Source organism: Prionailurus viverrinus, chromosome D3, assembly GCF_022837055.1.
Source record: "Prionailurus viverrinus isolate Anna chromosome D3, UM_Priviv_1.0, whole genome shotgun sequence".
NCBI classification, from domain to species: Eukaryota; Metazoa; Chordata; class Mammalia; order Carnivora; family Felidae; genus Prionailurus; species Prionailurus viverrinus.
In genome coordinates, this window is record NC_062572.1 from 65,482,619 (window position 1) to 65,494,682 (window position 12,064).

A 12,064-nucleotide genomic window follows, 5' to 3' on the forward strand; every position below is an offset into this window, starting at 1 on the left:
GGGAGGGGGGCAAAACATAAGAAACTCTTAAATATGGAGAACAAACTGAGGGTTACTGGAGGGGTTGTGGGAGAGGGGATGGGCTAAATGGGGAAGGGGCATTAAGGAATCTACTCCTGGAATCATTGTTGCACTATATGCTAACTTGGATGTAAATTAAAAAAAAAAAAGATTAGGGGCGCCTGGGTGGCGCAGTCGGTTAAGCGTCCGGCTTCAGCCAGGTCACGATCTTGCGGTCCGTGAGTTCGAGCCCCGCGACAGGCTCTGGGCTGATGGCTCAGAGCCTGGAGCCTGTTTCCAATTCTGTGTCTCCCTCTGTCTCTGCCCCTCCCCCATTCATGCTCTGTCGTCTCTCTCTGTCCCAAAAATAAATAAACGTTAAAAAAAAAATTTAAAAAAAAAAGATTAAATTAAAAAAAAGAAATAATATCCTCAAATCCAATACCTTTACCATAATATGTTAAACTAAAGTAGCTTTGGCCAATTGTAAACACTATGTTAATGAGTAAGCCAAAAACATCACTTTTAGTGACACAGCAGGTAAAGAGCAAAGAGATTTCACTGAACAAATAAAACTGCCAAGAAAGGCAGAGATGCAGGTAAACTTGGAGCACCACAGGATAGTACATTTACTCACAGCCTGGGAAGAAATGGATGCTCCTGAAGTCCTACTTTTCTCTGAATATATTAACGCCTTACTCAAAGGATATCGACTGGCTCCCAGCCAGCATACCATAAAGATTTATGGAGTGAATGGATAAATGAATGAATGTCAGTGATATTTATCATGACCTACACTTCAATCTCCTTGGTTTGTGGTGACAAGTTGGGTAGGCAGCCAACCTAATTCTTTATCAACTTTCAATAGCAATATGTATCCTAAGTATACCCTCTTAGCTATCCCTTCTGTTTTACTTGTTGGCAATTAAAAGCTTTGGAAAATTAAAAAAAAAAAAAAGTGTGTTTTCACTGAAAAAAAAAAAAAGCTTGAGAACTGCAGACTGGAGAGTTAATCAAGACTTTAAGTTCTATGGAGTCTGATGAGGCAGCTTTCAGTACACACCAGCTCATCTTATTGACAATGCAGCAGACTGAACTGTTCAGAATGACTGACAGCTCCATTTGCCAGGCAGCCACCGTGAGTGGCAGTTTCACTAGCACAATGTCCATTATGAGTGGCATCTCAACACTAAGAACACCTAGTTTGATTGACAGCTTCATATACAAAGAAGTGAAGCCAGGATATCTCTGAGAAGCTAAGGAAAGGATGTGGGAGAGTTATGTTCTTTGGGCCTTGGGTCTTTCCTACCCTTGTTTCCATGAACATTTTATCATCATTGCTAAAGGAGTATAAATACACATGTGTAAAGAAGACAGTATATGATTTCTCACAGCTGCGGTTTAAATCAACACTGATTTGTGTCATGCCACATGAAAATGTTTGCATTCCTCTACATGATATAGAACAAAATCATATTCTTATTACTGAAATTTTAGGCATGTCTACTTCATGGGCTTATTAAATGGCAAAGGAAACTGATAAAACCCAATACTTTCTGTTTTTCATGAGTATAATTCTCATACTGTTTTGGTGAACATTTTTGACTTTATATTTGCGTTCAATGCAAAACACAAAACACAACGGGGGGCAACAACAAAGAACGGCTCCCTGAAATGTTCACCTAAGCCATGTGAACAACTAAAATGACTTACTGAGGACCTACTATGCAAATAACACAGTTCTGGGAACTGATAATTTGAAAATATAATGAGTAGAAGAAGACTTTTCAAACGTGTGCAGCAATAGTCCTGAATTAATAGCTGAATTACTGCGTTAACTTCCAGGCACTACTTAATTGGGGAGAATGGGGAGGTAATGTACATTCAGAGAATACCAACATGGGCAGTGAAGAGATAGGCAATCATAACGGGTGTAGTTTGATGCAATGAGCTTGTGATATTTTAGCCAAGAGCTAAAAGCCTTAAAAGGAACACAAAAGCTGAAACCAAATAACTAAAGGACTATCAATTTGGAAGAGAGAAGATATTTAATTTTCTCTTAATAAAATCAAAAGGCAGAAATGAGGGCCTATGGTTGGAAATTGGAAGAAGATAAAATTGAGCTGAATGTTAAAAAATGGATTTTCTAACAAATAGAGCAAGTAACAATGTAATGGTTTAGCTCTTAAACACCATTAGGATTTAACCTGTTAGGAATGTTGTTGTTATTACTAGCAATTACAATTATACCTATCACCAATATTATGATGTTCTGGGCACTTTTAAAAATATATATTCTCAAATTTTCTCCAACCACTTGCAATAAAGATTGTCTCAGTCCATTCAGACACAATGCCAAAGCCTGGGTGACTAATAAAAAACAGAAATTTATTTCTCACAATTCTGGAGTCTGGGAAGTTTAAGATCAAGAAGCTGGCAGATTTGTTGTCTGATGAGGAACTGCTTCCTGGTCTATAAATGGTCTTCTTTTTTCTGTGTCATTATATGACAGAAAGGAGGCAAGGTTTATCTCTACGGTTTATAAACTCACTAATCCCATTCATGAAGGCTCCACTCTTGTGACTTAATCATATTCCAAAGGCCCCCACCTCCAAATATCATCAAAATAGGGATTAGATTTCAATATATAACTTTGGGAGGACACATATATTCAGTCCATAGCATAGATTCACACACACACACACACACACACACACACACACACACACACTCACAATTAAGTAATTTGCCTAAGACCATATGCAAGATATCTAATTAAAAAACTTCTGGAGTGTGATGGATGGTTGAATTAAATGATCTCTTACTTTTTGCTAAGTGCATATTAGATTCTGTAAGATTGATCAGATATAAAAAAGAGACTGAAAATAATGCACTCTATTTAGTGTTGGAGACCAGAAAAGAGGTGTTAGCATATTATTATTATTATTATTATTATTATTATTGTTATTATTTAGAAATAATGCCATACATTTGTTTAACAACTTTTAAGTGAAGAGATTAGACTCTATGAACTTTATGGTCTCTTGCAACACTAAGATATGAAGATTCTTTATCTAGTGCTCTATAATTTTAAAGCATTTTCTCAAGCAGTTTTCTTATTTGACCTCAACAAGCATCCTGTGAAAGAAGGTTGACCAGTATTAACACTTTTATGTTACAGACAATGAAGCAGCAGCCCTACAAGGTCAAGGACCTTTTTAAAAGTCACTTAATCAAACTCAACACCCAATAACAAACAACTCAGTTAAGAAATGAGCAGAAGACATGAATAGACACTTTTCCAAAGAAGATATCCAGATGGCTAACAGACACATGAAAAGATGCTTATCACTCTTCATTAGGGAAATACAAATCAAAACCACAATGAGATACCACCTCACATCTGTCAGAATGGCTAAAATTAATAAAACAAGAAATAATAGGTGTAGGCAAGGATGCAGAATACGGGGAGCCCTCTTGCACTACTGGTGGGAATGCAAACTGATTCAGACACTCTGGAGAATGGTATGGAGGTTCCTCAAAAAACTAAAAATAGAACTGCCCTGTGATTTAGTAATTACACTAGTAGTTATTTAGCCAAAGGATAAGAAAGGACAGACTCGAAGGGGTACATACACCCAAATGTTTATAGCAGCATTATCAACAATAGCCAAATGTCCAAATGTCCATTGACTGATGAATGGATAAAGAAAATGTAAGACAGATATACATATCTTGCCGTTTGCAACAATGTGGATGGAGCTAGAATGTATTGTGCTAAGCAAAATATGTTCATCAGAGACAAATACCATATGATTTCACTGGGAGCTGAAAGTTCAAATCAAGGTGTGGCCAGATTTGCTTCTCTCCTTGGCTTGCAGATGGCTATCTTCTCACTTTGTCCCCACATGGTCTTTCCTCTGAATATATACATCCCTGGTGTCTTTTTGTGCGTCCAAATTTTCTCTTCTTTCAGAGACACCGATCAGAATGAGTGGGAGCACACCCTAAAGGCTTCATTTAACTTAATCACCTCTTTAAAGGCCAGTTCCCCAAATCTAGTTACATTCGGAGGTACTGGGGATTAGGACTTCAACATGTAAATATAGGGGGACACACAATTCAGCCTGTAACAGCCCCTAGCCAGACCTTACACTTTAGCAGAAAATGCAGAATTCTCATTCCCTAAATAAAACCTATATTTTCTCACCACCTCATCTTTGAACTGAATATCTTTGAGATGCAAGACAGGGATTACATATGTCTAGTCAACTAATCAATACAGAAGAAACCTGTGGCTTTCTGAAAACAAAAATTAATTGACCTACCCAAGGACTCAGTGGTCAATCAGTGGCATTGTTAGAATTAGATTATACCTTGCAACTAAGGCAGGGGTTTGCAGCAATGGTGATGTTTCCTCTCATCTATTCCTTCTGGTTGAAATGAGGCTCCCAGTCATTTTTACCAGTTGGAAACTTATCTGTACTAAAAAGATTCCTTAAATGGAATCTTTCATATAAAGACCTTGATTGCTCTAGCTAAGAATTAACCTTCTCTCTTCAGAACATTTAAGGCTTCATGGATAGTGTTTCCCATTTTATAGTTATGTATTTGTTTCAATTCCCCTGATTTTTTTTTTAAGCAGTGAATGAGTGAAAGGAAAAAAAATGAGTTATTTGCTGTCCATGGTAGCACTTAATATCTTGGTTTGAAATTATACACACCAGATATCCAATGAATATTTTCTGCTGTAGATTCCTTTTTAGCATCAACCCTCTTATTATAAAACTGCCCCCCACCCCGTGTTTAAAAACATGCAGTACTAGGGAGAGGCAGAAGCACTTAATAGGTACTTCAGGTGCTCCTCAAGTCAGGAACTCTCAGAGCTTCTTTCCATCACAGTCCTTATCATTTTGAATTTAATTATAGCAGATTACAACCCCCCACCCACACCCCAAGAGGTTAGGAGAACCTGCAAGACAACTGTGTCTTGTTAATCTTTGTATCCCTAATATTCAAGCTGCATAGAGTATTGTTCTGGAAATCCTGAATGAATAAATACATGAATGCAGAGACTCTTCTAACCACTGGAATCCAGCATTCTGGTAAGCAACTTCAAATTGGAAATGCTTTGTATTTCAAGATATCAAGTAGGCATAGACCGCCATCTAGTGTAAAATGTACAACAATGCTATCAGAAAATGGAACTCTCTTAGGACATTCCATTGAATTTTTACTGACCTGCATTCATCCTTACAAACATTTAAGATGAAGAGAGAATATAACTGTCATTGCCAAGCACTACAATAATTCATAAGTTATACATTATTTACCATATATTTAAAAACATTTCTTTGATAAAAAATATTACTGAAAAATTCTCTGGACTTGGTGAAATCAGTATGCACTTTTCACTATGCTCAAAAACACAAATGTGAATCTGTCCTTTCAAATAGTGGCCTTCTTATTAATCTCATTCTTCTGCTCTACGTTGTGTGTCAGTTTTCTTCCAGTAAACACACATTCAGCTACAGGTAACTTTTACCTAGGCAAGCACATTATCTCTCATTATCTTACATATTCTAAATTTTTAAAAAGTTTTAGGATGCCAATGACTCTTTTAGTTGAAATGGCTTGAAACTGCAGTCTGCGTTTATCTGTTTGTATACTCTGCTCACTGTCTCTGAAGTTAAAAATAGGAAAGGAAGGTCTCAAAAGCACATATACTGATAAGGTGTATGATCTGAATGATCTTGCAAGCCACATTCCCATCCCTGGTCATCTGTTCCACATTTATGTAAAAAATTCAAAACATCATATTATTAATAGCTATTTCTTTCACGTTATTCTACCGAAAAATTATACTTAACTTATATAAAAATTTAATACATGGCCCAGATTCCAGTAAGCTTTTAATCTATTAAAGGAACTCATGTTTTTATTTAAAAATTTATGTTAGAAATACTTCCAGTTCTGGCCATAATGGAGATATAGGTATTGAACTTACCACACACACACACACACACACACACACACACACACACACAAATCAGATAAAACAAATACATGAAACAATTTTTTTTCAGGTATTAGGCAATAAGTGTCAAAGTATGGTGATCCTTAAGAAAAATATGGTTCTACAACCATACTGACCTTCTGCCTGGAACAATTTCCAAACTGGTATGGCAAAAGAAACTATTGAAAATAAGACATAGAAAGTAAAAAGTAAAAAAAAAGAAAAAAGAAAAAAGAAATGACCACATCAGTGAGTTTGGGGAAAACTCTAAGCATTTTAATATAAAAGAGAGGAAAGGAAAAACATTTGAAAAACTAATGGCCAAAAGTTTTTCAAATTTGGTGAAAATTCTAAATCCATATAACTGGAAAACCCAATGAATCCCAAACAAAAGAAAACATGAAGAAAACCACACCAAGTCACAGTGTAGTAAAATTGCTCAAAGTTAATGATAAAGAGAAAATCTTAGATTCAGCATGAGATAAACATACATATAGGTAAAGATTATAGCAGATTTCTCATGGAAAACAATGCAAACAAGAAAATAATGAAGTACTAAAAGGAAAAAAAAAGCTCAGTACTTAGAATTCTATATCTGGCAAAAGTATCTTTCATAAATGATGCTACAGAGTAAATGTTTGTATCGTCCTCAGGTTCATATTTTGAAATCCTAATTCTTCAATGTGATGCAATTAGGAGGTGGGACTTTTGAGAGGTGATTAGGTCCTGAGACTAGAACCCTCATGAATAATTTCCATGGCCTTGTAAAAGAGACCCCAGAAAGATCTGTTACTTTTTCCATCATATGAGTACACAGCAAAAAGATGGCTATTAACCAAAAAGTGGGCTCTTACCAGACACTGAATCTCTTGGAGCCTTGATCTTGAACCTCCCAGCCTGCAGAACTGTTTTTTATAAGCCACCCAGTCTATGATACTCTGCAATAGCAGCCTGAATGGTCTAAGAAATGGAAGTGCTACTGTAACAAATAACTAAAAATATGGAAATGGCTTTGGAACTGGGTAATAGGTAGAGTCTAGAAGAGTTCTGAGGTGCACACTAGAAAAAGTTTACATTGCCATGAATGGACAACTAAGGGAAATTCTGGTGAGAAGTCAGGAAGAAAAACTGAGAGCCTTAGAGATGCCTCAATCTTCTTAGAGAGTATCTAAATAACCATGAACAGATTATTGGTAGAAATATGGATGGTACAGGCTATTCTGATGAGGTTTGAGGTAGACAGGAGGAACATATTATTGGAGACCGGAGGAAAGGCAGTCCTTACTATAAAGTAACGAAGAACTTGGCTGAACTGTGTTCATGTCCTAGTGTTTTGTGGAATGTAGAAATTGTGAGCAATGAAATTGGATATTTAGCCAAAGTCACTTCTAAGCAAAGTATTGAAGGTGTGGCTTGGCTCTTCCTGACTGCTTATCGTAAAATATAAAAGAAAAGAAATGCCTTAAACACAGAACTGTGAAGGAAAAAGGAACTAGAACTAAAGATTTGGAAAATTCTGTTTATATTGCAAAAAACAAGAAAGTTTGTTCAGAACAGAACAAGAGGGTGATGTCACCAAGGAACTCTTTTATAAGGAGATTAGTAGAAGTGTGAATCATGGGCCTAATCAGCACCTCACTAGGGAACAATGATCTTGAAGATGATTCAAAGATCATCAGGGATGCCTCTTTGACTTCTAAAGGAGGAACCATTGCCTCACTTGCAAAAGGACAAACGGCCTCCTCTCAAACCATGGGAGCCCAACCCCTGCCTAGTAAAGCTGTGGGGTAAGACAACCTCCCAAATGTAAAAGGTTGGACTGCAATCCGTACTTGGAGGGCAGAGCATTGAGTCAAAGGGGAATATTTTTGAGCCTTAATATCTCCTAGAGTTTGCCTTGTAATTTGGATTTCCTAGGGACCCATTTCTCTTTTATTCTTTTCTATTTCTTCATTTTGGAATGAAAATGTCTATCTTATACCTATCCCACCATTGTATTTTGGAAGTACATCACTTATTTCATCCCGTACGTTCACAGCTGGAAAAACATTTGCCTCAGAATGAATTGCACCTTGAGTCTCACTCATATCTGATCTAGATGATGCGTGAAACCTTGGATTTCAGCCTTTAGAATTGACACTGTAACAAGTAAAGACTTTTGAGGCTGCTGTGATGGAATGAATGTATTTTGCATTATGAGAACATGAATTTTGGGGGCTCCAGGAGTGGAATGTTACAGACTGAATATTCGTATCCCCCTATTTAGATACTGAAGGATAATCCCATGTGGTGGTATTAGGAGGTGAGGCCTTTGGCAGGTAATTAGATTATGAGGGTTAAACCCTCATGAATGGATTAGTGCTTTTTTGAAAGAGACCCCAGAGAGCTCCCTTGTCCCTTCTTCCATGTGAGCACACAGTGAGAAGATGTTCCTTTATGAACCAGGAAGCTAATTTTCACCAGACATCAAATCTACCATTACCTCGTTCTTGGACTTCCAGCATACAAAACTATGAGGAATAAATTTCTGTTGTTTATAAGTCTCCTGGTCTATTTGTTTCTGTGATAGCAGCCTGAACAGAGTTAAGAAATGACATTTAATAAAATAAATACATTTATTTAATACATTTATTTAATAAATAAAATAAAGACATTTCCAAAATACCAAAGCTGAAAGAAATAATCACCAGAGGACCCACACTACAAAATATATTGACAGAAGGAAAATGATACAGTATATGAATCTGAATGTACACAGAGGAAGGATGAGTACCAGAAATAGTAGCTGTGCAGGTAAATATATAAAGCTTTAAAATTATTACTTAAATTTATTTAAAAGATAATTGCTTAAAAAATAACAACAGTGGATTGTGGGATTTATAGTAGATAAAGAATTAAAATGTTTGACATCAATACCACAAAGGCTGGGAGTGGAAAACTGGAATTGCTATATTGTTTTAAGATGTTTTTATTATAGAGGAAAGGGTAAAAATACCATTTGAAGGTAGATTGTGGCAAGTTAAAGATATATGCTATAAACCCGAAACATCCACTGAAATAACAAAATGAAGAGTTATGGTTCATAAACTGACAGGAAGCCAAAAGGGAGTCATAAAAATTGCACAATTATTCCAAAAGAGTGAGAAAAAAAGGAAAAGGGAAGCAAAGAATAGTTGAAATAAACAGAAAACAAACTGAAATATGGTAAATTAAAACTAATAAATAATCACGTTAAATATAAATAATCTAACCACCCATTTGAAGGTAGAGATTGTTAGACTGGATACAAGACCATGTCCCAAATGTATGTTGCCTATAAGAAATTTACTGTTAAGTTTCTCAGGATCCACATAAGAGTGAAACCATATGGTATCTGTCTTTCTCTGTAGGCTTATTTCACTTAGCATAACACTCTCCAGTTCCATCAATGTTGCTACAAAGGGCCATATTTCATTCTTTCTCATTGCCATGTAGTACTCCAGATACCATATGGTTTCACTCTTATGTGGATCCTGAGAAACTTAACAGAAACCCATGGGGGAGGGGAATGAAAAAAAAGAGGTTAGAGTGGGAGAGAGCCAAAGCATAAGAGACTCTTAAAAACTGAGAACAAACTGAGGGTTGATGGGGGGTGGGAGGAAGGGGAGGGTGGGTGATGGGTATTGAGGAGGGCACCTTTTGGGATGAGCACTGGGTGTTGTACAGAAACCAATTTGACAATAAACTTCATATGTTGGAAAAAATAAGAAATTTACTGTAAATTTAAAGATAAAATAGATTATAAGTAAAAAGATGAAAAATCATATACTATGCTAACACTAAGAAAAGAAGCCTTGAATGACTGTATGAATATCAGTCAAAGTATATTTCAGAGCTAAGAACATTACCAGTGATAAAGATGTTCATTTCATAATGATCAAGAGGTCAATCAGCAAGAAAACATAACCAAGCACTGAAATATTTATGTACCAAAAAACAGAACTTGAAAATATATGAAGCAAAACTTCTATAACTGCAGAGAGAAACTGCCAAACAAACATGTTGGGGATTTACATACTCCCTCTTAATAACTGGTAGAAAAGTAGACAGGAAATCTGTATGGACATAAAAGACATTAACAACACTATCAGCCAACTTGTCCTAACTGATATTTATAGACTTTTCTAACCAACAACAATAGAATACACATGTGCCAAACCAGACCATATTCTGGGCTATAAAACAAGTCTTAATAAATTTAAAATGATTTGTTATAACAAGTATACTCTCAGGCCCCAAAGTCTAGGGTACCAAACAAAAGAAAGATGATGCAATTTCTAATTCACTAGAGAGGAAGACAGAATAACAAACAATAATTAATCCAAAAGAAGGCAAGAAGGAAAAAAAAGGTAATAAATGGTAAGGCGATATATACCCAAAATATCAATAATTACATTAAGCATGAATGAACTATAAGCTCCAATGAAAGCAAAAACCATAAGGGGTAGGAAACATTGCTACAGAGCTTACAGACATTAAAATAGAGGGGTTTATGGGGCATCTGGGTGGCTCAGTCAGTTAAGCGTCCAACTCTTGATTTCAGCTCAGGTCATGATCTCACAGTTCCTGGGTTTGAGCCCTGCATTGGGCTCTATGCTGACAGCTTGGAGCCTGGAGCCTGCTTCCAGTTCTGTCTCTCTCTCTTTCTCTCTGCACCTCTCCTGATCATGCTCTGCCTCTTTCTCTCAAAAATAAATAAATGGAAAAAAAAATTTTAAAGTGACATGATAGGGAAAAAATGATATACAGAATTAAGTTAAAGAAAACCTATTTATCCTAGGACACTTGAAAGAGTAAGAATGCAAGCCACAGAATGTGAGAAAATATTTGAAATCCATGTATATGATAAAGGACCTGTCCCTGGAGTACATATAAGGAACTACAAACCAGTAAGAAAAACGGTAGAAAATCTAATACAAATCTGGTCAAAAGACTTACTTGAGATACTTCACCAGAGAAAATATGTATTTAACCAAACAACATATGAAAGGTTCCCAAGTTAATTGGCTATTAGGGAAATGCTAATTAAAACTACAGTTCAATTCCACTATACAAACAATGTAATGGCAAAAATTAAATGAACAAAAAATATCCAATGTCACTGAAGGTATACAGCAACTGAAACTTTCAAAAACTGCTGGTACAACTGTTTCAAGAAACTTTCTCACAATATCTAATAAAGTTGATTATACACATAGATTGAAACCCAACAATATGACTCCTAAGTATATACCTACTAGATTTTTATACATACTTTTATCAAAATGTATGGAGAAAAATGTCTACAAAAACAACCCTAAAAGCCCTAAGTTGAAAACAATAAATAACCAATACAATGGATAAACATAGTATATGGATCCACCATAGGATTGATAAATAATTGTGGTATATTCATGCAAAAAATGTTATACAACAAAGAGAATGAACTATCTACAATTATAACAATATGAATGAATCTCATAAAAATAAATTAAGCAAAAGACACAAAATGGAAATGAGTGCATACCATATAATTCCAAGAATATAAAGTTCTTAAGCAAGCAAAACTAATTTATGGTGCTAGAAATTTAGGATTGTGGTTAGCCTAGGCAGGCAGTGGGCAGGCTAAGAAAGAAAACAGAAGTTTTTGGTAATGTTTTCTTCCTTGAACAAGGTGATGGTTACACAGGTGTGTTTATCTGTGAATATTCATCAAGCTGGATACTTAAGTGCATTTTTCTTTAGATATGTAATACTCCAGTAAAATTTCCACTAAAAATGTAGATCAGATTAAATGCCCTCTTCTTAGAACATCCCAGTGACCTATACTACAATTAAAATGACATTTAAAATTATGAAATTGTAATTGTCATAATTTTATGACAAAATACTAAAAAAATATGTTTTCTGAAAAAATATATTATTAATATTAATTCCAGAAAAACTGGAGAATCTAAAGAGTCCAATAATTACAGAGGAGACTAAAAATATTATAAAAGATTTACACCAGAAAAGTTCAGTGTGTGAGAG